Source organism: Schistocerca nitens, chromosome 6, assembly GCF_023898315.1.
Source record: "Schistocerca nitens isolate TAMUIC-IGC-003100 chromosome 6, iqSchNite1.1, whole genome shotgun sequence".
NCBI lineage: Eukaryota > Metazoa > Arthropoda > Insecta > Orthoptera > Acrididae > Schistocerca > Schistocerca nitens.
Genome location: NC_064619.1, coordinates 186,968,505 through 186,995,373, shown reverse-complemented (window position 1 = coordinate 186,995,373; position 26,869 = coordinate 186,968,505). Strand labels below are relative to the sequence as shown.

The 26,869-nt window shown below is 42.6% G+C and overlaps 1 protein-coding gene across 3 annotated transcripts in view; it reads right to left on the bottom strand.

The window, feature by feature from the left end:
• The window catches only part of LOC126262260 (uncharacterized), a 232,410-nt gene extending 206,505 nt beyond the window's left edge, over positions 1 to 25,905 (bottom strand). For 2 of the 3 annotated variants that reach the window (XM_049958749.1, XM_049958754.1), the window contains exon 1: positions 25,691 to 25,905. The gene's annotated coding sequence lies outside the window, so the exon portion shown is untranslated. Of the gene's footprint in view, positions 1 to 25,629 lie in introns of all 3 variants that reach the window. The other variant, XM_049958751.1, reaches the window with a different exon arrangement.
• Positions 25,906 to 26,869: the final 964 nt, after the last annotated feature.

Genomic DNA, 26,869 nt, shown 5'->3' with positions numbered 1-26,869 from the left:
TGGACTGATATGTGACCCCTGATACGTCTAGATACGACTCTGAAAGGTGACACGTACGTAATCTGCTCACCTGCATGAATTCAGGTTCATTGCGCATTCCGACAGACTTGGGCAATTCCAGCAGAACAATGCAACACCCCAAACGTCCATAATTGCTACAGTGTGGCTCCAGGAACACTCTTCTGAGTTTAAACACTTCCGCTTGACCATATCTGGGATACCTTGCAACGTGCTGCTCAGAAGAGATATCCACCCCCTCGTACTCTGATTTAAGGACAGCCGTGCAGGATTCGTGGTGTCTATGCCTTCCAGCACTACAGACATTAATCAAGTCGATGCCAAGTCACGTTGCGGCACTTCTGCATGCTCGCGGGGGCCCTACATGATATTAGGCAGGTGTACCAGTTTCTTTGGCTCTTCAGTGTAATTGAGCTAAAGTTGTGAAACGTACACTAAGTGATAAAAGTACCTGTACACCTATTGGTTTACTTTAATATGGGGTCTGTCCACCCTTCGCTTTTATGACGGCTTCTACTCTGCTGGCTACACTTTTAATGAGTGTCTGCATGTGGAGGGATGGTTGTAGCGATGTTGGACGCTGGGGTTTGGAGCCGACATTCGTACTCATCCCAAAGGTGTTCCGTTGTGTTGACGTCGGGACTCTGGAAAGACCACCCTATTAAGGAATGTTATTGTCCACAAACTTTAAAACATCATTATTAAATCATTATTTCGGAACAGTGGAATACAGATTATAGAAGTTACTAATAATTTTTTTTAATACCATCATTAATGTGTGACACAATGAGGTGGAGGTTAAAGTTTATGGGACGAATGCATGAACAGGATCTTCCTCACATAGTCCTTGGCACTGACAACAAAAATTTAGATATGTACATCACATCTGCTTAAATAATACGTGGGAATTCATAATAAACCAGAAATTGCTTCATTATTCGATTAATAACAATAAATGAAATAACTGACTGTCAATTCGACAGCAATATAATAGTGGAACTGGTCAAGCAAAAGCTACTGGCAACACGAAATCTTTCAGTTTTTGCCAGTTCAGACATGAAGAACCCAGCAATCGAGTGAATTATGAACGGAAAGTGTAGTGCACCCGATTTCATTGGGTTCATTTTTATGGGGTTGCGGGAGTGGGCATAGCAAGTGTCACTAGGGAGAGCAGTGATGTAGAGGAAGCACTTTTTCTGACAAATGTCTACCCTCAGTGGGAGTAGTAGATTTCTTTTCTGAGAAGGAGTCGTGGGTATCACTCACGATGCAATGAGAATTGTTTCTTAATTCTACAGAAAAAGTTGTTAGAAATAAGCAGCACCAACTGTGTCACTGACTCAATAGTTCTTGGTTTAATAAAACGCCCACAAAAACTAAATGTCATTTATCTTTCGTCATTTTGAGAATAAAAGTGTCCAACGAAAATTCTTTTTCATTGTAAAGTTTAGTTAATCACTAATGCTGATTGTTTGCGGGGGCAGGAGTTGGGGGAGGGAATCAGGGGCGGCGTGTACTAGCTGATACCTAATGGCACTCAGGGTAACTGTCTCAGAAAGTATGGGCGCCACTGCACTAGTTGGCAGCACTTCGCAGCTGTTCTCCCCAATGCTCGACGGTCCCTATATCTGACGTCTGCTGGTCCTGGTTTAGCTGAGCTTGTTCCTTTCGCGTTTGCACTTTCCAATCATGTCACCAACAGCTGACTTGGCCAGCTTTAAAAGAGTGGAAATGTCTCTGATGGATCTGTTACTGAGGTGGCATTCAGTGACTAAGTCACTGATCGAAATCAAGGTGCTCTGCAGATCGAACCATTCTGCCGCAGCTTCTTGTATCCTCACCTCATTTTATAAGTGTTCACGTCCCGCGACGCCTATTGGTCAATTTCGTTTTACATTAGGGTATCCATGTACTTTTGATTATATAGTGTAGTGTTAAGAATTAAAAATGTGTGAATCGAAAACAGTATACAAAGTGAACGTAGGTGCTGTAGTTGCCAAATGTCTCGTATCTTTTACGTAAAAAGCGAGCGAGCCAGCAGCGCGGCAGACAAGAAAGCTGACAACGGACGCTAGCTATCACGTGACATAAGCGGGCTGCTGACATGCGCAAGTGCCTGCAGCTGGCGACGTCTGCCGCTTCTCGGCGAAGCTTCGTGAAGGGAAAGTAGTATACAGGTGGAAGCAACTGTTTGTATTGAAAATTTTTGCCTCATTTCGTCTTTTTTAAAAGGCTATTTTGGTATATTTTTCGCTTTTTTCATGTCATTTCGTCAATAATTTCGCTAGCTTTAATTTCCACTTTTCAGTAATACGTATTATATTTGTAGTGAACATCCTTTATCTTTACATAAATTCAAAGAGCATGAAATTACACACCTGATGAAAACGCATACATCAAAGCACTGATATATTCCCATTCTCAGAAAAATTGCAGCACAAGGTTTTTTTTTCTTAGTTTGTAATACTAAAAAGGAACAAATGTTGTTTTTGTGTTACCTGGTATGTGTGCGCCCTTAAAATGACCTTGGCCATGTATCCGCACAAACAGATGACAGGGCTGCGCTTAGCAAAGCACTGTTTGCGTTCTTGGCGCATTAGATACGATGGTACAAAGGATGTTGTCTGTGAGCAAAGAGTGAACATTAAGTTCTGCGTTACGCTCGGGAAAAACCGCTAATAACATGTGGACAGTGATTAAGCCAAGTGTATGCAGGCGTGGCACTTTCAACAGGCGTGTTTCTGTGTGGTACAAAAGGTTTCTTGAAGGCAGAAATTCAGTGCCAGACGATACCGATAAAGCACAGACTGGTGCAAATGTGGAGCGTGTACGGTAGTTAATGCAAAAAGACCGTCACGTAACTGTGCGTGCGACATCAGAAGAACTTTTAATTTGAATCGTGATGACTGTTATAAGATTTTACACAAAGGTTTAGGGAAACGGAAACTTAAATGCTCGTCCCTCAAACACTAACAGACGGCCGGGCGCTATCGCCGAGCGATTCTAGGAGCTTCAGTCCGGAACCGCGCTACGGTCGCAGGTTCGAATCCTGCCTCGGGCATGGATATGTGTGATGTCCTTAGGTTAGTTAGGTTTAAGTAGTTCTAAGTCTAGGGGACTGATGACCTCAGATGTTAAGTCCCATAGTGCTTGGAGCCATTTGAATTTGAACTAACAGACAAATAGAAAGAGGAAAGACGAATTTCTGCTGAACTACTGGATGGAGCCAGACGCGATCCCACATTTCCGTCAAAGATTATTGCTGGGTATGAAAGCTGGTATTTACTAGTATGACCCTCACACAAAGCATCAAAGTGATGCATGGCGGAGTCCTGGATCACCAGCTTCGAAAAATAGTCAGACGACAATGTTCGAGAAAAAAAAAAAACGATGGTCACATTCTTTGACAGTAAAGTTTCAGTTTCTCTCCGGATCAAACAGTGAACCAAACTGTATACGCTGAAGTCTGAACACATTTACGACAAACAATTCCCCCCATGATTTTTTGCATTCTCAGGACTGATTCTTACTGTATGGCAATGCAAAACCCCTTACTGCTTTATCTGTTAGTATCTGGCCAGACATCCTGTTATTGCCATTCCACATCCGCCATATTCTCTCGACCTCTCGCTTTCCGATTTTTTCTTGTTTCCGCGACTGAAAAGGCAACCGAAGGGCAAGCTTCATCAAGATATCGCAGACATCCAACGCACTGTGGAATATTTCTGGCTTATTCAGCCAATATATTCGGCTCCAGGAAGCTATTCCCAGGGCAGTGGAGATGCAAGAAGCATAGAGATGACGCAATGTGGGATGAGGTACCGGTGACAGATGTTAGATTCGGTACCATTCCCGTGAGAAAGACCGCCTGCATGATGCTGCTGCTCTGTGACTGGCTGCTGTGTTCGGCGGTATGGCGCCAAAACGTTAAACTTTAGTTGCTATTATTAATTAAACCTGTCATCCAAATTACTTCATTTTTTAAATAAACATCTCTCAACAGCCAGCTATCAATCAATCATTTCAAAATGATTAAAATCAAAGTATTACTAAAACAAAAGACTGACAATATTACTGCCGATGCACTTCGGTGGCGTTCGGGTCACGCCTTGCTGGCTTGGCGCGCGAAGTGTCTCGGGCAGTCCGGCTCTCCAGTTCTGACCGTTCCAGTAGACAGACATGTTGTCTGTGGCAGGATGTATTTCATGTTATTTTAGCCAGATATAATGACTGTGGAAAGATATGTTCAATACGTTGTGATCAAGAATAGTGTCTCGTGTCTATATCAATAAAAACGTGAGTGGCATCCCAAATGAGTTATAGTTTATTCGTAGCAGCAGTTCCTTGCGAAGTTAATTTCAACCTCAAGAAAAAGAATCCACGACCTGCGAGCTGTTTTCTGCGCTGGGGACATCATCATCATGAAGACAGCAGGTTAGTGAAGTGTACAAGAACTTATGTATTCCACACAGGGCAGTGGAAACAACTAGGCACCTCACGTGTAATGCATGCACGGTACAAATGTGCTCAGTGACACGTCATCTGCAGTAATGCACAGGAGGTAAAGAAGGATGAAAGTATTAACACTATCTCACCTTTATTCCTTTTTTCTTGCCGTAACTGTGACAAATGAGATTATAAGCACGGCAGCTGAAAATTTCCCAGCTCCCTTCTGAGACCTCCAGAAACGGTGGCAACTGCGTAGTCACCTAAGGGGACTACTTCGGTAGGAGCTAGGAACATTACTAGGTAAGTGTAATTTTCGATTAAAAAAAAACTGTCCCGGAACTTTTGTGACAAAGAAAGTACGTTAAACTTATATTTCTTCATGTCCAAAATTTTGTAATATTACACAAACGTGGTATATATTTGTTCAATCACTCTCTCATCTTCGGATAACCAAGTTTATCCACTGGAATATTAGCCTCGATGAAAGCTCGAGTTGTTGATAAAGTGAATTCTTCTTTATCGGTTTCCGCTCGTTTTGCTGCTTCACTGGCGTCTGTGAGAATTACTTGTCTTTTGATGCCGGTCGTCCTTAGCGTCTTCTCCATGCTGTTCTAATGTGGAGACTGTGCGGCTGGTCCCGGCGGAGGTTCGAGTCCTTCCTCGGGCATGGGTGTGTGTGTTTGTCCTTAGGATAATTTAGGTTAAGTAGCGTGTAAGCTTAGGGACTGATGACCGTAGCAGTTAAGTCCCATAAGATTTCACACACATTTGAACATTTTCTAATGGGGAGACCAGTTATTAATATGTTTTATGCATGTGTCCTTTCTCTGCCACTCAATTTGCACATTGCAGCGTTTGCATATAAGTACCTTTCCAGTTTTGTCAAACTCGTAAAATCCTTCTGATTAAAAACTCTTTTCTCGTGAAAAACTGTCATTAACATAATAATAGACTGCAGCACAAACACAAATCACAAATAATACTGCATGCACCGCCGATCGGCGACAATCTCCAATAGGCAATACACAGCCAGATCAAGGAATGAGCCGAACATTGTTGAAAGTCGTACTTCGTTGTGCAGGAAATGAAATTAGCGATACTCGAAACTGTATAAGATATCGATAAATATCGGGGTGCCGCAGACTCGATCGTCATAGATATTCGGATTTTATTGCGTAAATGAAATTTCCGCCGTTAACTTCAAATGATGTGATTCCATACAATTTTGTCGAGTATTTCGCGATTTTGTTTAAAGGTTAACTGTTTCGCGTTTTGTACAAAATCCGTAAAATTTCTTAAAAATTTCGCGACTTTGCGAAAAAGAGGCACCTCTGTTCGTCTCTATGGAAGCGAAGAGCCTGTTGTTGCACGAAGAATCTAAAAGGTATAGATTTACTGACGAAATCAGTAGCAATGATCACGTCTACTGTTGTAGTAATGAATAATGCTCTTCTAGACGAAGCACACGGAACACGGATCTTAAACAACGAACGCGAAGCGCAGTAACACTGTGTATGTATATTATTAATATTTTAGCTGGATGCTTTCTCGCTGCGGACAATTTGCGTCAGTGACAGTCTGGTTAAAGAAACTAAATGAACCTGCACGCTGGAAAACATCTTGAAAATAGCAACTCATGACGGAAAGGAAGAAGCTGCAGTTACTTCGTTAATAGTAAAGGCGTTTTCTACTCCATACTGAGACATTTTTCTACTCATTTTCCTCCAGCTGAGTCTGATTGTCGCAGTCAATTAATATCATTAGCTTATTCTCCTCTATCGTATGATGAATATCCTTATTCGAAGTGTCTAGGGCCGTTTGAACATTACCGGAATTCTAGGGTACTTTTTGTAGCGTTAAATTTACCTGTCACACATTTTCATATGACAGCAATGGGCAGCACATCTTTACCTAAGACAGCTGATACCAAAAAATTCTCAGACAGCGAATATTTTTCGAATTATTTCGTACAGATGTTGATCGTCAATAAGGTCTGTTATTTTCCAGACAGGAATACGACGATAAGAACATTAGTGTCGATTCCTTGTAGTCCTCCTAGTCTCATTCTCCCTGGCACGGGAATACAGTTAAAAATTTTGGCGAGCATTTGTTGATGAATGTAGTGGACTATGGTATAGGGATGTTGACAGTGCGATATATGGAGGTTTGGGTCGGGTCGGGGAGTGTGAGCTGATAGCTGAAGTGGTTAAGGCGACCGCTCGTGATAGCGGGAAATCTGGGTTCGAGGTCCGATCCATCACAAATTTTCATGTGTCACTAACAGGTAGTACATACATCCATACCTAACACAGCTGATGTCAAGGAGCAGTCACCGAATAAATTTCGAATTAATTCTTACAGTTGTGGATCCGTCAACAAGGTCTTTTCTTTCAGATATTTAAGTATGTAATATAACTAGATCGTTTTCCAAGGAAGAACCACTTGAAGCTGAGGAACGGGAGAGGGTCACACTCGATGCCGGCATGTAGGTTAGTCCTCTGGAAATAGTACCAAAGATACCAGCAGGCTTAATGTCATCCGACGGTCGGGTCACAAACAGTGGCACACCGTCCCATTCCATGAACATAGCGGCGATGTTCGAAATTTAATCCACTGCTTCTGCGTAGAATCAGGAACTGTACTAGTATGACGTCATCTATCTTTCTCTTACCAGCCAATTACTGATGCAAAGTATATCACCACGCGGGCTGGATTAGCTACCTCGGAATCATGTGCTGCCCCCCCCCCCCCCAACCCCTCACAGGGACCATGAACATGGATGATAGTAACTGTTCCCAGATGGAGACGGGGTGAGTGCTAGTTCTGGCAACAAAGGCTGCCTGCGCAGTACTGTTTATCTCGTGTTTACATGAAGACAGGACCGGACCTAAACTGCTCTGGGCCGTGCATCTGTGCCTTCACACGTATCTCGTTCTCGCGCCTTCTATGGATCCGGTTTAGCCGAAAACCATAACACATGCTCACTCTCTGCGCTTTCCCACGAAACAACAGCGACTACCTTTAAGAGTTTACGGTGGATCCATTCGTTCCATGGTATATTGTACATTTTGTGACCTGCTTTTTCCTGAATCGTTGAACATGTAGCTACTCTATTTGGCCCAAGACGTAATGGAAATCTTCACTACAGCACGGGTGGCTTCTTCGTCGTAGCAATATTAGGCACACACACAGCGTCATAAGCTTGTATTTTCTGCTTATGATACCACTGAAAACAACCTATTTAGATACATTGTGAATAACGAGAATCTGTTGTTTCTGGACGTAAAATCCTGCATTAACCAACGTACAAGTACTTTCAAGAAAATGATGTGCTGAATATTCTATCGCTCAACAGTTTATTTGCCAACCAGTGCCATTTCTGACAACGACCGTGAGGTAAGGCGAGCTGACAAAAAATGACAGAATTCACAATTCAAGAAAAATCATGAACGTGCTTAGTTCCGAGCATACTTTCTACCATAAAATACGGGCAACAAGAAAAAAAAATGACGAAGAACTCAAGCTAAAATACGTTACCTAGATTGAAATCTGAGAAATAAATTGAGCAATGTTTTCTTTGCGTCTTCCACAGCAATTTCGATAGGACTTGGCATTCTTTTACCCAATTAAGGGAGACAAGATCTTTGTCAGTGATAACAGTTTCCTTTAACGATATATTTCGCGTCTACAATAGTTAAATCTGGATTATTTACAATGCAATCCTGCGGTCGTTTTGACAAGTAATTGTCAACATAAAAAGAAAAATTTTTTCGTATTAAGTTAGCACTGAAATTACACTTATACAATATGAATTTTTTACGAAGAGGGTTCTGAATCTGAGACAAAATGTATCATCACCCAGACAGAAGTTCATGATATAGTATGCAAGTAAATTTCAATTACCTTATTTTCTACCTAATCGTACTGCCTCAGAAACTTGCGACTGCGGAACAGGTTTGTTTATTAATCAGCAAACCCCGATTCGAACTCCCTTGTAAAATATAGTTTCGAACGTCTGATTACTTTACAGAATAATGATTTAATGTGTTCGATATTTTACGCTAAACATGTAAGCGAGAGAAAGCGTATAGAAGGAAGTCTCTACATGCTCTCTTTTATCAAATACTGGATGAATATAGTTTGGACACTTTGCGCTCTGTTTACGCAAAAGCTAGTTTTTCATGCATATCAATGTCTATGACGTTTTATCTGCCGACGTCTGTGTCGTACACTGATACTATAATTTTGCAGGTACACTCAGTGGTATATGTGGATACTGCCTGCAAAATGTGTTGCGAACAGAGTTAGTGGCGTAGAACTTATTCATTAATACGTCGTCCCTGGTGATCAAGTGTTCCTGCATGAATAGCAAAAGGTAGTAAGTGACAAACTCCTTTCCTTTGATAATTTTGTGGTGGTAGTCAGCGAGAAAAAAATTACGTAAGCGTTTTGAAATTACGTGTAAAGTTTGTTGGAAGTCGCTAAGTGCATTCGTTCTCAAACACTGGACAATTAGAGTCTGCGAATTTTTGCGCGCCGTTAATTAGGCTGCCTCCAGACATACAAACAAAACCGTCAGAACAGACCTTGAAGGCCCACATTACCGACCGGCCGCCGTGTCATCCTTAGCCCTTAGGTGCCACCGGATGCGGATACGGAGTGGCATGTGGTCAGCATTCCGCTCTCCCGACTATTGTCAGTTTTCGTGACCGGCGCCGCTACTTCTTAGTCAAGTAGCTCCTCAATTGGCGTCTTAAGGGCTGAGTGCACCCCGCTTGCCAACAGCACTCGGCGGGACCCGGACGGTGTCCCATCCAAGTGTTAGCCAAGCCGACAGCGATTTACTTCAGTGATCTGACGGGAACCTCTGTTACCACTGTGACAAGGCCGTTGGCGCCTCCAGACATACACAGTTCCCAAATGTAATACTTGTCTTACTGTGCTGAGCCTTTAAAGTAATATTATACCTCTTAATAAGTAGATTTTTCATGTTTTATATTTTTAAATTCAGTGAATAACTATAGAAAATATTGAAAATCAAATTTTTGTTGCTCCTGGTTCACATGGTTCAAATGGCTCTGAGCACTATGGGACTTAACATCTGAGGTCATCAGTCCCCTAGAACTTACGCTACTTAAACCTAAGGACATCACACACATCCATGCCCGAGGCAGGATTCGAACCTGCGACCGTAGCAGTCGCGCGGTTCCGGACTGAAGCGCTTAGAACCGCTCGGCCACCGCGGCCGGCTGTTGCTCCTGGAAGTCATTCGATATGCAACCAGCGAATGGAACTAGGTGACCATGCCCCAGGTTACTCGTTTCGCATTCACTCCAAAGAAAGACGACGCACCACACATGAAGGAATTATCCGAATCGGACTGAAATCGGCAGATTTCATGTACAAGTACAGACAAATAAATGATTACAATTGCAGAAAAATTGATTGAATTATTCAAGAGAAAGTGTTTCTCAAATTCAGAAAGTTAAGCGAGTTGGTCCTTATGTAAGCAGTCATTCGGCTTGGCGTTGATTGTAGAGTTGTTGGATGTCCTTAAGAGTGATGTCGCGCCAAACTACTTCCAACAGTGGCCGGCCGTTGTGGCCGAGCGGTTCTAGGCGCTTCAATCTGGAACTGTGGGTTAGATAGGTTTAAGTAGTTCTAAGAGGGGACTGATGACCTCAGACGTTAAGTCCCACAGTGATCAGAGCCATTTGAACCATTTGAACTTCCAATAATCGCGTTAGATAGTGAACATCCCAAGCTGGTTGGAGGACATTGTCCATGATGCTCCAAATGTTCTCAGTTGGGGAGAGATCCGGTGACAATGATAGGGTTTGGCAAATACGTCTCCAAACACATCTTCAGTATGGGATCTCACTGACTAGAGTAGAATACTCTTCAGTGAGGTAATATTGTCTTCAGTGATGAGTCTCGTTTCGAATTGAGCCCCGATAACCAGCGGAGACGTGTCTGGAGAAGTCTCAACGGTGGTGGGACACCAACCAGCCTGTCGCCGCACAATTACAGCGCTGCGATACGCTGACGACATTCTACGCCCTATTCTGCTGCCCTTCATAGCAAGCCACCATGGGCTTACCTTTCAGCAAACTAATGCCCGCTCGCACCGGCAAGAGCTTGCCTTCGTACTTGCCAGATCCTATCTTGGCCACCAAGGTCGCCGGATTTCTTCCCAATTAAGAAATTTGGAGCTTAAGGGCAGGGCCGTCCAGCTAGTTTGGGAATTTGACGATCTAACGCGCCAGTTGGAGAGAATTTGGTACTATATCCCCCAAGAAGACATCAAAGATCTCAAGCAATCAATGACGAGCCGAATAATGCTTGTGTAAGGGCCACAGGCGAACCAACGCGTTATTGACTTGCTCAGTTTGTGAAGCTCTTCCTCTGGAGAAAATCATCTAAATTTTCTGACCTAACAAGGAAACAGCATTGTCTCCACCTCCGGTCTCAGTTCAAACGCTTACAACAGTCAACGCTGGAAATTAACTTCTTAAAAAAAACGTGTACAGGCATGTGCGAAGCCACTGAAATGTAGCATTACCTATATTCGCGAGTATTCCGCAAACAGTTTCAGTCCATCATATGCCGCTTCACCAGCAGGTTTGTGAGCTGGATTACTGAAGACACATTAAATTCTGTCGCTCATTTCTGTTTTGACACAGGCAAAATATGCGTTGTCATATAATCCACGCGTCCGCCCACTTAAGATTTTGCTGTGAGATATCATAAAAGACAAGACGCTGTGAAACGTGTCACAGCACTTGCCGCATTCTTCAGGCTGCCCAATTCTCCTCATACAAGTAGCTGCTAATGTGTTTTGCGGTTGTACCGGTTACAATGAGCACTTACGGACACACTAAAATGTTAAGAAAGCTTCTCTCAGCAACTGGTTTTGTTGTTGCTGTGATTTCAGATGGCAAAACTGTGAAGCTTGTTACACTACTGGCCATTAAAATTGCTACACCACGAAGATGACGTGCTACAGAATCGAAATTTAACCGACAGGAAGAAGATGCTGTGATATGCAAATGACTAGCTTTTCAGAGCATTCACACAAAGTTGGCGCTGGTGGCGACACCTACAACGTGCTGACATGTGGAAAGTTTCCAACCGATCTCTCATACACAAACAGCAGTTGACCGGCGTTGCCTGGTGTAACACTGTTGTGATGCCTCGCGTAAGGAGAAGAAATGCGTACCATCACGTTTCCGACTTTGATAAAGGTCGGATTGTAGCCTATCGAGATTGCGGTTTATCGTATCTCGACGTTGCTGCTCGCGTTGGTTGTGATCCAATTACTGTTAGCAGAATATGGAATCGGTGGGTTCCGGAGGGTAATACGGGACGCCGTGCTGGATCCCAAAGGCCTCGTATCACTAGCAGTCGAGATGACAGGCATCTTATTCGCATGGCTGTAACGTATCGTGCAGCCACGTCTCGATCCCTAAGTCAACAGATGGCGACTTTTGCAAGACGACAACCATCTGCACGAACAGCTCGACGACGTTTGCAGCAGCATGGACTATCAGCTCGGAGACCATGGCTGCGGTTACGCTTGACGGTGCATCACAGATAGGAGCTCCTGCGATGGTGTACTCAACGACGAACCTGGGTGCACGAGTAGCTAAACGTCATTTTTTCAGATGGATCCAGGTTCTGTTTACAGCACCGTGATGATCGCATCCGTGTTTGGACACACTGCCGTGAACGCACACTGGAAGCGTGTAGTCGTCATCGCCATACTGGCGTATCACCCGGCGTGATGGTATGGGGTGCCATTGGTTACACGTCTCGGTCACCTCTTGTTCGCATTGACGGCACTTTGAACAGTGTACGTTACATTTCAGATGTGTCACGACCCATGGCTCTACCCTTCATTCGATCCCTGCGAAACCCTACATTTCAGCAGGTAATGCACGACCGCATGTTGCAGGTCCTGTACGGGTCTTTCTGGATACAGAAAATGTTCGACTGCTGCCCTGGCCAGCACATTCTCCAGATCTCTCACCAACTGAAAACATCTGGTCAATGGTGGCCGAGCTACTGGCTCTTCACAATACGCCAGTCACTACTCTTGATGAACTGTGGTATCGCCCTGAAGCTGCATGGGCAGCTGTACCTGTACACGCCATCCAAGCTCTGTTTGACACAATGCCCAGGCGTAACAAGGCCTTTATTACGACCAGAGGTGGTTGTTCTGGGAACTGATTTCTCAGGATCTATCCACTCAAACTGCGTGAAAATGTAATCACATGTCAGTTCCAGTATAATATATTTGTCCAATGAATACCCGTTTATCATCTGCATTTCTTCTTGGTGTAGCAATCTTAATGGCCAGTAGTGTATTTATGTGGGCTCTTGTTATTTTTTCAGTTTTGTCGCCGCTCTCTGTTACACAAAAACTCTTACCGTAGATTCCACATCCATTTCCTGCCAGTTCATTTCGTTCGTTTAGCGATATCAAACTTTTGTTGCGACCCAACAGCAGGTCGCGACAAATCTTTGTTCCTGATCAACTTCATAGTTTGCACAGCGTATAGAAGTAAGTCAAAGAAGAAAACACTGCAAACTTTTCATCTGAAATATTTTACAAGATTTTGCAGAGTGATCCACTGTAGTAGACTGGTTTCTTTAAGTTCGTTGATGCTAACGGCTAATGGCTACTACAGTTCCTTATCAACAGACGAATCTGATACCGGTATTACTACGACAAAAAATCACAAATCATACGGTTTGGAACTCTCAGCTTCCTCTTTTGTAAGACTCTTGGGGTTAGTTGACTCACATTGTATAAGAATAATATGGTTCAAATGGTTCAAATGGCTCTGAGCACTATGGGACTTAACTTCTGAGGTCATCAGTCCCCTATAACTTAGAACTACTTAAACCTAACTAACCTAAGGACATCACACACATCCATGCCCGAGGCAGGATTCGAACCTGCGACCGTAGCGGTCGCGCGGTTCCAGACTGTAGCGCCTAGAACCGCTCGGCCACACCGGCCGGCTTAAGAATAATGTGATTAATCGGTAAGAACGAGTATACTATCAAGAATGTATCACATTCGGGGTATTATTGTCTGCTTACTTCTCTAATTGCATGCACGTTACACAAATTTTATTCCTGAAACAAGCACACAATTTTATTCAGATTGACGGGAACACTTTGTCAAGTTGTTTTGATACTGCATGATAATAAGCTGTTGCAAAGTGTATACTGATTTAGTACCGTTTAAGCGACTCCAAAAGATCCTGCTAAGCACATGAGTCAGTAATTTGCATATTTTGTGACTAAGAATAGAATTATTTATGGGTTACATTAAACATGTTGTACTCCACTTGTTCTTCGAGTCTCGCTGAACGATGTATGGAGAACATCCGATGGCCATGGATTCAGAGTGTACAACTGAAACGGCCCACCTGAAGAATTGCACGTTCGTCATAATACTTGAATTTTAAACACTATAATTCTTTATTTGTCTAGCTATGATACCTGCAGCTACTGTATAATTACCATTACGACTTAAAATTAAGTATGTACTACGGTCTAACATAAGACATTTATTTTCCTTTACTAGGCCTGACTTGTTTGTGGCCCAAACGGAATATAAAATACTCTTTCCTTTTATTTAAATTCAGCTCAGAGCTGACCACATTTCAATAGACTGCTTGTTTCCATCTGTTGCCCAGGCTAGGTCAGTATTTATTGTTCAGACCTATTACTCTGTTTCTCTAAATTGCTCGTCTACCGTGACTATTTTCCCTGATGTCATATTTGTCCATAGCAGAACAATTCCTTCTCAAAAGATATTTTGGTTTCCCCGACCTTCTTACCCACATCCCCTCATCATTGTCGCTCGTCTTTCCTAGGCCCTAATGTCTTCCATTTTTTTGAGTTCACCAGTAGCCTATACATTTTCTATTCACTCGTATGGCGTCGATCACGGACAAATTTTCTGGATTTATTCCAGTTCCACAGTACTTAAGTTTCGCTTCAACTATAATCGGTTTCTTTTTATAGTCATTTTTGGATAATTCGTACATCGTTCCCGTCTTCCTTGTCCGTTCTGTGTTATTCATTGTCCTGATTACGTAAGCTCCAGTACGCTCTTAATTGTTTAATATTTGATACATTTTGTTTTTTGATTCTCCTGTTGTCGATTAATCTCATTAATCTGCTGTAAATAAAGGGTTTCTTGATAGCAGTGTCAGCCACTGTCTAAGAAGCAATGAAATAAAGTTACACTGAGGAAAAAGATGAACCTGCGTTTCGCAAAAGGCTGTGCTGCAAAAATCATTTTTCTTCCTTATTTGGCTTCGATTGATTTTTTTTTCAGTTCCGTGCCATTATACTATAATCGTGACTATTTTCTCTGATGACATAATTGTCCACCGCAAAATATTTCATTGTTAAAGGATATTGTGATTTCCCATGTCATCTCAACATTGTTGTACGTCTTTCCTAGGCGTTATTGGTTTCAATAAAATATTCCTTCTTTTTCTGTGTCCACCAGCAGTCTACATATTTTCCGTTAAATATTATGCCGTCGGTAACGGGCAATCGTTCTGGATCTATTACTATTACATAATACCTAACTTCTGCTTCAAATATAGTCGGTTTCTTATTATGGTCATTTTCTGTCCTATCTTTCTTGTCCCTTCCGTTGGTGTTGTCCTTTGTCCTCACAGCGTAAACTCCAGTACTTTCCATATCTGACGTTTTCTTGTTTTTTGATCTTCCTATCTTTTAATCTCATGTTTGCGCAGTAAATATAGTGTTATTTGAGACTAAAAGTCGACCATTCTCTAGGAAGCTCTTAAATAAAGTTAAACTGGAGAAAAAGAGGAACCTGCGTTTTCAGGAGGCGGTGTTGCAACAACCATGTTATTTCCTTATTTGGCTTCGACGTATTCTTTCAGTTCCATGCCATTATTATGTAACCGCAATACTAGAACTGACTAGGTGCGGCGACGTGTTGGCTTGTCTTTGTAACATAAACGTGCGACGTAAAATTAGTTCCGTGTAGACAAAAATGCTCCGAGGGATAGAGTGAAATACTTGCAAACACTGAAGTTGCATTTACATCTACATCTACATTTATAATCCGCAAGCCACCCAACGGTGTGTGGCGGAGGGCACTTTACGTGCCACTGTCATTACCTCCCTTTTCTGTTCCAGTCGCGTATGGTTCGCGGGAAGAACGACTGTCTGAAAGCCTCCGTGCGCGCTCGAATCTCTCTAATTTTACATTCGTGATCTCCTCGGGAGTTATAAGTAGGGGGAAGGAATATATTCGATACCTCATCTAGAAACGCACCCTCTCGAAACCTGGACAGCAAGCTACACCGCGATGCAGAGCGCCTCTCTTGCAGAGTCTGCCACTTGAGTTTGCTAAACATCTCCGTAACGCTATCACGGTTACCAAATAACCCTGTGACGAAACGCGCCGCTCTTCTTTGGATCTCTTTGGTCCCATAACACTCCCCTGTGGCACGCCAGAGGTTACTTTAACGTCTGTAGACGTCTCTCCATTGTGAACAACATGCTTTGTTCTGTTTGCTAAAAACTCTTCAATCCAGCCACACAGCTGGTCTGATATTCCGTAGGCTCTTACTTTGTTTATCAGGCGACAGTGCGGAACTGTATCGAACGCCTTCCGGAAGTCAAGGAAAATAGCATCTACCTGCGAGCCTGTATCTAATATTTTCTGGGTCTCATGAACAAATAAAGCGAGTTGGGTCTCACACGATCGCTGTTTCCGGAATCCATGTTGATTTCTACATAGTAGATTCTGGATTTCCAAAAACGACATGATACTCGAGCAAAAAACATGTTCTAAAATTCTACAACAGATCGACGTCAGAGATACAGGTCCACAGTTTTGCGCATCTGCTCGACGACCCTTCTTGAAGACTGGGACTACCTGTGCTCTTTTCCAATCATTTGGAACCCTCCGTTCCTCTAGAGACTTGCGGTACACGGCTGTTAGAAGGGGGGCAAGTTCTTTCGCGTACTCTGTGTAGAATCGAATTGGTATCCCGTCAGGTCCAGTGGACTTTCCTCTGTTGAGTGATTCCAGTTGCTTTTCTATTCCTTGGACACTTATTTCGATGTCAGCCATTTTTTCGTTTGTGCGAGGATTTAGAGAAGGAACTGCGGTGCAGTCTTCCTCTGTGAAACAACTTTGGAAAAAGGTGTTTAGTATTTCAGCTTTACGCGTGTCATCCTCTCTTTCAATGCCATCATCATCCCGGAGTGTCTGGATATGCTGTTTCGAGTCACTTACTGATTTAACGTAAGACCAGAACTTCCTAGGATTTTCTGTCAAGTCGGTACATAGAATTTTACTTCCGAATTCACTGAACGCTTCACGCATAGCCCTCCTTACGCTAACTTTGACATCGTTTAGCTTCTGTTTGTCTGAGAGGTTTTGGCTGCGTTTACACTTAGAGTGAAGCTATCTTTGCTTTCGCAGTAGTTTCCTAACTTTGTTGTTGAACCACGGTGGGTTTTTCCCATCCCTCACAGTTTTACTCCGCACGTACCTGTCTAAAACGCATTTTACGATTACCTTGAACTTTTTCCATAAACACTCACCATTGTCAGTGTCGGAACAGAAATTTTCGTTTTGATCTGTTAGGTAGTCTGAAATCTGCCTTCTATTACTCTTCCTAAACAGATAAACCTTCCTCCCTTTTTTTATATGCCTATTAACTTCCATATTCAGTGATGCTGCCACGGCCTTATGATCACTGATTCCCTGTTCTGCACTTACAGAGTCTAAAAGGTCAGGTCTGTTTCTTATCAGTAGGTCCAAGACGTTATCTCCACGAGCCATAGTTTACTGCAATGTATGGCCCAGCAGCGTTGCCGTCAATATTGCTGCAATGTGACTGCAATACGCCGCAATAGTGCGGTATGGGGTCAAATTGCAGAGAGCGCAGGCTGTTGCAGGACAATTCGCAAGTATTGCCGATGTTCTGCCAGTGTTGGCCACCAAAAGCGGACAATATTTTTTATGACCGGGCCACACCAGCCTTTGTCCCTCTCACTCTCAGCTTCCTCCTTCCTTCTCAGACTGACAGCACTGCTGTGACAAGTTACGTAACATCAGCTGCGAAGCCGGCCGGAGTGGCCGTGCGGTTCTAGGCGCTACAGTCTGGGGCCGAGCGACCGCTGCGGTCGCAGGTTCGAATCCTGCCTCGGGCATGGATGTGTGTGATGTCCTTAGGTTAGTTAGGTTTAATTAGTTCTAAGTTCTAGGCGACTGATGACCTCAGTATTTAAGGCGCATAGTGCTCAGACCCATTTGAATCAGCAGCGAAGCAATATTATTCCACGTCAGTTTGAAAGATGTTGAGCACTGAATTTTTTTTTCCTGTAGAAATGTTGAAGCGGCCAAACGAGGTAAACATGAATTGTATAAATGTGATGCATACCTCTATAGAGTTATGGAACACAAAAGGTAGTACATATAGAGTCGGAAATCTGAAAAATCGCGTTCTCGCTTCTACCGCCGTAGTAGATGATTTGCAGCTGTAATGCATGTTATTATATTCTACACAAGTTCTTACTAGGGCTTCTGCTTTGAAGTTTTTCGCCTGTGTTTCTAGGTTGATCGCCAGCAACTAGTCAACTGCATTTATTTATTATGGTCTTTGTGTACTTCTCACGTCGCAGAAGTCTGTTCGCAGATGTGTCAAAATTATGACATTCATTTTTCTATCACTGTACTGTTGTTCCACAATAAAATATTATCATACACATCTGATTGTTATTTCTTTAACTGCTATAATGAATTCCTTCAGTCCTTCCATCTTGAATTATCTTGAACAGAACGCTCTTCTGTATGGTAACCAGCACGCGTTTCGAAAAAAGTAGATCGTCAGAAATTAAATTCTCACTTTTCTCGCATGGCATCCTGAAAGTCACGGATCCAGGTAGTCAGGTAGATACGGTATTTCTTGATTTCCGAAAACATTTGACTCGTACCACATCTGCGCTTATTATCAAAAGTACGATCGTCTGGGGTATCAGGCGAAATTGGTACCCGACTGAGGATTTCTTGATAGGGAGCACGCAGAATCTTGTCTGGGATGGGAGTCATCGTAAGATGTAGAAGTAACTACGGGTGTAACTCAGGGAAGTGTGTTGCGTCTTTCGTTGTCCATGTGGCACATTAATGACCTTGCGAACAACATTATTAGCAACTTCCGACTTTTTTGCATATGATGCTGTTAACTATAATGAAGTTCTGTTTGAAAGACGCTGCATAAATATTCAGTCACATCTTGATAAGATTCCAAGATGTGACTGAATATTTATGCAGCTTCTTTCAGAAAATATTTCATTATAGACAAACAGCATCATATGCGAAAGGTCGGAAGTTAGCAATAATATTGTTCGCATGGTCATTAATATACATATGCAAAGATTGGCAGCGGTCTTTAAATATTCAGAAATATAAAATTGTGCGCTTCACAAAATTGAAAAAAAAACGTAGCATCCTACGACTATATCATCAAGAAGTCACAGTTGAAATCGGTCGACTGACACAAATACCTGCATGTAGCACTTTGCAGATCTATGAAATGGAATGGTCACACAGCCCCGTCATGGGTAAAGCAGTTGGTAGACTTCGGTTTAATGGTTGAATACTCGGAAATTGCAACCAGTGTACAGAGGAGATCGCTTATACACTGTCCAGTTGACTTCGTGTGATCAACTGTCAAAAGCTTGAATAAGGCCGGTATTACACTATCAATTTTCTTTGTCCAATATCTTTGTCAAAGAAATTTGATGGTGTAATAGGGAACTTTGTCAAATGTCGTCATATATTTGATGAAGTCTAGGGCCTCGCTGTAGATTTGATCAAAGAAGTCGCTTGTCTTCTGTTCACTGCAATGTGACATGTTACCACGTGGAGCGCTAGCTTCGCTGCAGCTTTCTGTCATCTGTAGTCTTTTTATAAACATTGCCGGTAAATACAATTGGTATGTACCGACAACTACAATATTAATAGAGATTTATGAAGCTGACGAGGCGCTTTACAACGTAAGGCACCCTGAATACAAAAATAGATTAAGAAGATTGGAGACCTAACCTAACCTAACCTAACTCTCTCCTGTAGCAAGGAATCGGAGTGTTACAGTGAGCCTGTCTTCTGCAGATATAGCAGTCCTTAAGTGAGTATTGTGCTTTGTGATATGCGGATACACTTCACTGAGCACATACAGAAGTATATACTCATCCATTCTGAAGTAATTGATGTACGACTTGACGTCCTCCACTATAAGCTCACGTAACAAGTTTTGTTGAATGTTTTTATCGTGTCGTCGTTTAACCCACGGCTTCGCCCAGGTACGTTTCCTTTTTTTTCCGCTTCTCTTCCGCATGTGCTCACAGTGCAATTGTGGTACATGCAGCTGCTGCGGTTAATAACAAGTTGTTGTTGTCAGCCATCTTGAACTTTGACGAAAAATGTGATGACAGTGTAATACCCCTTTTTAGGAAGCACGTCGAAGATCTTTGGCAAATATAGTTGACGAATATCTGATCACATCATTGATAAAATCTTTGACAAAGAAATTTGATAGTGTAATCCCGGCCTAACCTTTTGCAGTGCCAACCGCTGCGAGGCGGTGCGGGAAGCGAGACAGTGCAGTTCTGGTAGGCCCGGACAGGTGTGTGGAACCACACCGACTCCAGCGCAGTGGCCAGCTGCACTGGGTTTCTCGGTTGAGGATCCGAGACACGAACAGCCCGATCGAGATTGTCCCACAGATTCTTGATTGGGTTCAGACTCGGGGAGCTCAGTGGCTAAGAGAGTACGGTAAATTCATCCTCGAGCTGTTCGACCCATGCGCGCACACGTCGAACTGTGTGACACGTTGCATTGTCCTGCAGGTAGATGGCATCTAGTGCCGAGGAAAAACAGTCAGTATGTAGGGGTGGTCATGGTCCCCGAGGATAGATGCATACCTGTGTTAATCCACCGTGCTTGTCAGAATAAAGAGATCACACAGCTTCACAGCTGTCAAGTAACGTTGTTATGAAGTAAACTTTCGTAATTCGACAACTTGACAAATAACTGATCCACCACAATTTGAACACGTGCTATTGCTTCACCAAAATCAAAGGAGCAAACTTACACAGTAGTGTGACAGCAACTGAGACATCGATGTCATATGGATATCAGGACCAACTGATATAACCTGAAGATGGCAATTACGCCGAAACAGGCCTATCGTGATAAACAATATAATCGAACACAGCACAGTCTTGGTCTCATAGTAAATATGTAATGTCCTTATATACGACGCAGTCGTCTCAGATGATAACAAAATAAAACTGTTTTGTCTGTATATGTGATTCCTTAACGTGAAAATGAACAACACCTATCACGGGAGCTAGCTTTTGAAAATAGTCGTGAGTACTCAAAATCACAGTTCACAAACGTTGAAAACTAATCCTTCTGAAAATCCAGGTATTTTTGAATGAACAACACTTGATAAAGATGATTGTTTATAAGGTTTCTCTTCAACACTGCCTTTGATACAAAAAATAATCCACAATCCACGCACAATTGTTGTGTTCTTTCAAATCTTTGTGTAATTTCTAATTCTCACTCATACTGAATGTGTTCCTACAAACAGGGAATCATTTAATGGATATGTTCGCTACAGTGTGAAGATTCAACTTTTTTGTTTCTTGTTTGTGGACATGCATGACAGCGTTGTCGTTCAATTTCTCTTGCGTTGCCTTGCGTTGTTACGCAAGTACGTTTTTAATTCAAGAGCGGGGAAAGAAGGTTCTACTGTGCATTATACTTTCGTACAGTTAAAACGATATTTATTAATTTCATCGATTCTGGAATCAATTCGCCCCGTAAATATTTGAGGAAAAGAAACTCAGTAAGTCTTCCGTATCTCCAACGAAATAATTTTTAGCTTTACAAATACCTAACATCATATTTCTGTACGAAGTTAATCATTCTGGGTCAAAATCATCGTTACAAAATTCCTTCACATAACTGCAATCTTTAATTTTCAAAGAAGAAATATTTCTGTTTCTTTGACATGGGAGTTGGCAAAAGCATGCTTTTTGGTCACTTCCAAGAGTTCCATACTCCATTGAAAAGAGAGGAATTTGTGCAGAAAAGCATTCAAAATTTCAGTTGGCTCTAAAATTTTAGTAAAAACTGTAGTGACAAATACGAATTCAAAAGAGCAAAGAAAATTTACGAAATCTTTAGTTTTGGCACTGACATCAAATTTTTCGAGCTAGAGATCTTCAAAGAACAAAATTAACTGTTCATAATTCTGGAAAATACTTTTCAACAATGTTACTCCACGGCAAAAAGGCCGAAGAGCTACAGGATGAATAGAGCCTGCACTTTGGGCAGCCTGCAGAAACTTAAATATAAATACTGCTAGTCGCTTGGGGGAAAAGTGCACTGTATTGGTCACCTTTCTCACATTTGGTAGATACTCTCTCACCATGGCCTAATTTTGGGTTGCCTCTTGAATCACGAGGTTCAAAGAGTAGGCCAAACAGTGAACACGCAGAACTCGCTGCTCAGTTTCTCTGATTTTCCCTTGTAACTATGAATAAGCGCCGCTTCATCAGTAGCAGTACCTCCGCATCGCTTGATGTCTAGAGAAAAGCGAGTGGGAACACCCATTAAAATTGTCAACAAATACTTCAACTGTAGTATATTCCGTATTACAAAAACCAAAGAAACAAAGCGTATCGAAACTTGTTCGTGTTGACAGATGTCGCTAGTTTCATCTAAATGATGCCATGTTACGCAGAAAAAAAAGTGAACTAAACTTACTGTTCTACAAAGTAGACAGTTTAAATGTCTGCCGGCCGTTGCGTGTTGGGTGGAACGTTCAAAATCTTTCCGGGCATTTCCGCGAGAGAGTACGCTTGACCACATCATTTATTTCTAGAAGACTGAGAAATGCTATGCCGTGATTGCATGGGCCAAAGCGATGGCGCGACGTCAGAACTTCCATAATGGGCATCTTTGAATTTCCCCCAACTTTTCTTTTTTTTATTGTTATTATTTGGTCTATTTTATTTTCCTTCCCTATTTTGTGTGTGTGCAGAGCACCACAAAAATAATTCGGGGAGGGTGCGCCAGCACCGGAGTACCCATGGAGTCGGCGCCTCTGGCACCAAGCACTCTTTAACGTCTATTTTATGCAGAACAGAGCCCTTACCGGAGTCCAACCGACACTTTTATCACCAGGCGGCTGTACCCCCACCTTGTTAAAACGATGAGATATTGACAGTCTATTACTGCCATCAAAATGTCTTCAGAGCAGTGCTACTGTGTTCCAGATCAACATTAAGCATGGAAAAAAAATATTTTTCGAAATACCTTATCTTATTATGTGCCACCACAATTCCATGAAATAACCACACCGGTAAACTACTGACAAATGATCATCGACAAATTGTCAAAGTCGAAAAACAAATCTTCTACAGGCATCCGGACGTCTTTATACTGAAAACACGGAGGAAATTGTCGTTCTTACTTCCAGTAAAAAACGACGTGTAGTTCCTCATGCAACGATCTCACGACGTTAGCAGTCGATAAGATAGCATTTAACTTGTACAGGAGCTTTTCTCCGCACAAAGTATGCCCCATTCTCGTTTAACTGGCGTCGTATAAGACGAAATAGCTTTCAGTCTACGATGTTACATTTCAGTCAGTAGGAACTTGATCCTTGTTACAGTGTAATGGTATCGTAATGTGCATTGAAAACGGTAGGCAGCCAAAGAAGGGGTTGGGTTGTTTTGGGGAAGGAGACCAGACAGCAAGGTCATCGGTCTCATCGGATTAGGGAAGGACGGGGAAGGAAGTCGGCCGTGCCCTTTCGAAGGAACCATCCCGGCATTTGCCTGGAGCGATTTAGGGAAATCACGGACAACCTAAATCAGGATGGCCGGACGCGGGATTGAACCGTCGTCCTCCCGAATGCGAGTCCAGTGCGCAACCAAAGGAATTCCATTTACTGCACGCTCCATAAAATAATTGTTGAGTAAATGCAGTTCAATCTCTGATGGTCCATCATGGCCAGGGGACATCGGCTGGTTTAGTAATGTCATTGTCAATAAAATTCACCAACAGTCATGTACTTTAAGATATTATTTTATTTTATTGTGACGGTTATCAGTTTCGGCATTTCATTATGCCACCTTCAGGCCCCATACGAGTCTATCCAAATAAACGAACATGTCGTACAGCGCCAAAATCACTGGATATCAATTGTATAACGATTGAATTCACGATATCCAGTGATTTATGGCGCTTTACAACAAGTTGGTCTATTTCGATACAAGTGTATCAGGCCTGAAGATAGCATAATGAAATGCCAAAACTGGTAACGGTCACAATAAAATAAAATAATATCTTAAAGTACACAGCTGGTGGTGAATTTTATTGACATTGCAAATGCAGTTCATGTCAACCTATTCACGAGAAATATTTTGTTCATCCTACTATAACTTGTTCAACCTAAAGAATTCCCGCTACAACAATCACAACCACTCTCTCCTCACCCCCTAATTCATACCATCCAAATTCCATCTGCCAAAAGAAGGTTGTATATTGTCCTACGCAATTTTTTTCGGTACCCCAATATTATCGAGTTTACGAAACATCGATGTTCTAAACTCCAGCTATCCACCTTTGAAAGATTTTCCTTCAATCACTTTGCGGTAATGCTGCGACTGTTCCATGAACATAGCAACACTTCTAACTGATCCAGCACCTCCTGAGATGACAATGCTGTCGACCAAACGCATTAACGTGAAAATAGAATTCTGACTATATTCCAGTTGCTACTATTCTTCGTTAGCACAACACGTAGCACATTTATTGCAATTAAGTAACTTGATACAACCGTTGTTGTCGCTATTGTTGCAGTCTTCGGTCCTAAGACAGGTTTGATGCAGCTCTCCACGCTGCCCCACCCTGTCCAAGCCTCATCATCTCCGAATAACTGCTACTACCTACGTTCTTCTGCCTCTGCTTAATGTATTCATTTCATCTCTTGGTCTTCCTCTGCGATTTTTACGCCTCTATGCTTCTCTCCAGTACTAAATTGGCGATAAAAAATGGTTGAAATGGCTCTGAGCATTATGGGACTTAACATCTGAGGTCATCAGTCCCCTAGAACTTAGAACTACTTAAACCTAACTAACCTAAGGACATCACACACATCCACGCCCGAGGCAGGATTCGAACCTGCTACCGTAGCAGTCGCGCGGTTCCTGACTGAAGCGCCTAGAACCGCTCGGCCAAAGCGGCCGGCCAATTGGCGATCCCTTGTTGTCTCAGAAAGTATGCTATCAACCTATCCGGTCACCTAGTTGGGTTGTGGCGCAAATTTATTTCCTCCCTAATTCTATTCAGTACCTCTTCATTAGTTACGTGAACTACCCACCTAATTTTCAGGTTTCTCTTCTGTACATGGCTGCATCCTAGACAAATACTTTCAGAAAAGACTTCCTGACACTTTAAATTTAAGCCTATATTCAATGTTAAGAAATTTCTCTTCTTTGGAAACGCTTTTCTTGCCATTGCCAATCTACATTTTATATCCTCTCTACGTCGGCCATCATTAGTTATTTTGCTGCCCAAATAGCAAAACACATCTACTATTTCACGTGTCTCGTTTCCTAATCTAATTCCCACAGCATCACCTGATTTAGTTAGACTGCATTGTATTATCCTCAAAACTACTATTCGTCTATTTTATCCATATGCTAGCATATCTGTGAAGTAGTATGACACGTTAAATTACAAAATGAGAATCACTTTTGAAAGTGACTGGTTGTCTGCGAATTGTATGAGACGGTAATGCTGTTCCACCTGTCACACAGATATGGAACATCCCTTCGACTAAAAACCTATGCAACCGAATTTCACCAAACTATTTACCCTCAGTGGTGCTTCAACACTGTTTTTATACAATAATGTACGATTATATCTGACCCTTCGTACGTCGCTTACAATTGTTGCTCATGAGTATAATGTACATGAATTCACATACTGCCAATCACAAAGACGTATTGCAGAAAGGAATGTTATACATATTTAACGACGGTAACATTAAACGTGCGTACCTCTGCAATTAGTAGAGTAATAAGCAGTGCTGTTAATTGTGCTAAATGGCTGATTACTCACAAGTGAGCACTCTTCACACAGCAACCAGCGTATGCCGCAACACGCATCCGAGGGCGCCTGCACTGCAAGTGGCAGCGGAGTCAATGTCTTGCAACTCTGTACTCCAACAATACACGTACGGACACCGGGAATCCCCGCGCTTCTCACCCGATTGGCTGCGTCGTAGCAGGAGCTCTGCTCATTGGTTACCTCTACGGGGCTGACCTCTCGCGGCTCTACACTGAACAGCTGGGCGCGGCTGCGCGACGTGGCAACCGCGCGCGGATGCGGTATGCGCTAGAAGTGGCTCGCGTGACGTCACTCGCGGACGCGGCATTGCTCCGTCAGCTGCAGGCTGACTGTACAGTCACTGCCTGCCTGCGCGGCGAGAGAGCGTAACGTGGCGCGTCAGTAAAAACACAAACGCCTCTGTGGCGAGGAAGACCTGCACGTCGTCTGCAGAGTGCCTATAATTTCTGTACTGTCATTCGGTGATCCTGTCGTCGAACTAATAGAGAAATATCACGCTATTCGAGCACTGCGGATTTATCATTATCAATAACCTTGGACGATTTGTTACCATGGCAGTATCAAACGACAACTAATCGTAGCACGTGCAGAGGTGTGATCAGAACAGCCTTGAACTAGGAACGACGTTAAACCAGCGCGTGGACACTTCAAATACTGCTACATGTTACTTGGAACTATTCCCTCTTCATTATAAGTTTAATATGTAAATAAATATTTCGCTGTGTATTCATCCGTATTTTTTGTAAGCGCATGAAACGTCCTTCCCGTGGAACTTAAATCACGGATACGACTATTTCGGTAGATTCGTGGTGCATCTTCGCAGCGCTTTTCACAAAATCGCCTAATTTTCCTTAGACACATAGTTGTCGTGTTCTCGTCATACCACGAGTAGACAGCTTACCTATATTCTGTTTCCAGTTACCAGTACCTCATACTCGGGACGCAGGAACTCTGGTCAACTCGGACGTTACATCTGAAATGGATTTTTTCTAAAATTTTTCTAAGACAAACAGCTATTTGTTTTCCGCTGCTTTCTAATTATTTTCCGCGCAGCTTCATATATTTTCACAGCTATTAAAAAACGGCAACACTACTTGAATTCGACTCACGTGACTCAGGACGCTATTTTCCAATGGAATGCGAAACAAGAACTACTCGTTTATTTTTTAT